This window comes from Ursus maritimus, unplaced genomic scaffold (assembly GCF_017311325.1).
Source record: "Ursus maritimus isolate PB19 unplaced genomic scaffold, ASM1731132v1 scaffold_18, whole genome shotgun sequence".
NCBI classification, from domain to species: domain Eukaryota; kingdom Metazoa; phylum Chordata; class Mammalia; order Carnivora; family Ursidae; genus Ursus; species Ursus maritimus.
The window spans coordinates 42,509,858-42,511,554 of NW_024424230.1; the positions used below are offsets into that span (position 1 = coordinate 42,509,858).

Sequence of the window (1,697 nt, forward strand, 5' to 3'; positions counted from 1 at the left end):
GGACCTAACTAGAGTTGCCTAGTGAGTGAAGAGGCAGCCTTGAGGCATATTTCAACAAAGCTATTCTAAACCTGTTGAACCATCCATCATTATAGATTGCTATGAGAACCAAAAAGTAGGGCTTTTATGGGATTGGATAAAGTCAACTTTAGGCTCTTCATCCTCCTTCCCTATTCTTGAAGCTGATTGTCCTCCTCTTGTTCATTTTTTTCCTCCAGGTGGGATACAGTTGTATTACTGCCTTAAAAATCCTAAACCTCTTCCAAATTTGCTTTCCTTCCTATTGTATTCAGGTCTCTAGTTTCTTGAGATACAAATTTAGAGAACCTCCTGGGTAGGTACTACTGAAAAGGCTGATCTTGTCTATTGTTTATAGACTTATTCAGTTCCCAGGTGGGTGGCTGATCTTGATGTCTCCATGGTCCACCAACATATAATTAAATACTAAATTATTTGCAGGTTGACAAAACACCTATGCTTTCTAACCAACTTTAGTGTTTTATAAAATAGAAAAATGAAGGTATTTGATGCAAATACTCAATAGTAGTGAAACTGGAGACTATAGAAGCTCAGCTGTAATTCTGTAGATCCTTAGTCATTAACCAAATAAACTTGTGGAAATTCCTCCACTGTATCCCAACTGCTAATTATGCAATAGAAATCTGACAAGGGATTCACTGTTTTATGGAATAATCTAACATCTTGAGGCTCTAAAGTGTTAGAAAATCATTTCTTATTGAGGTTATTGGTAAAAGCTTTAGATTCATTTATAAATGAGGGTAGTTTTCCACGACTCTTGTAGGAGAGAGAATATTCCTCTGCCTTTCAAGATTCCTCTAGCTGGACTAAGAATCATTGACATAGACTAACAGTAGGAAATCAATTTTGTATGTGGACTCCACAATGAAATGGACATTCCAAAAGATAGGCAAAATGAGGTATGTCACTTTAAGGAGAGTAGGATTTTCTACTGTCTTAGGTCTTTGTGCCTCTCACAGACCTTCGAGTAGTGCTATGTTGGGACAGAGCATCTAGAAGTTTACAACCTCTGTTCCGTAGGAGCCACTATGAGGAGGTCTCGGGGGAAAATTTGCTGTTTTCAGTGGAAAACGAGTGGCAGTTACTAATTATGACTGTGTACTTTGGATCTAGATTTGCTGCACTTTTTAATAGTGAGACACCAACTGCTGAAGAAATAAGGATGTTTTAATTTATTAAACAGATGTGAAAAGGAACATTTTAAGAGGGGTGGTCTCTTTGGAAAATGGATCAAACTCTTGAATTCATACTAGATATGTTTGTAAATAAAGGCATGAATCCTTAATGTCTCTTTTTGAAAATGTAGTTGTTTACTTTTTAGTTTGAGAAATAGTCCAGTATTTGGTCAAAATATGTGTGATTTAGCTTGTTTCTTGGTTTTAAATTTTGAGATATCCTTTGATTATTAGGTCAGGACCTTGGTAATTTTTTATTAAAAAATGCAAACTGGGGTACCTTGGTGGCTCAGTTGAGCGTCTGACTCTTGATTTCAGCTCAGGTCATGATTTCAGGGTGGCGGGATCAAGCCCCGCAAGGGGCTCTGCTAGGTGTGGAATCTGCTTGAGATTATCTCTCCCTCTGCATCCCCCTACCATGCTCGCTCTGGGGGGTATGTGCGCGCATGCGCACGCGCACTTAAATCTTTAAAAAAGGATAAA

The 1,697-nt window shown here is 38.1% G+C and overlaps 1 pseudogene; it reads left to right on the forward strand.

Moving 5' to 3' along the window:
- Positions 1-1,014: 1,014 nt before the first annotated feature.
- On the forward strand, positions 1,015-1,199 carry LOC103663208 (annotated as a pseudogene).
- The last annotated feature ends 498 nt before the right edge of the window (positions 1,200-1,697 follow it).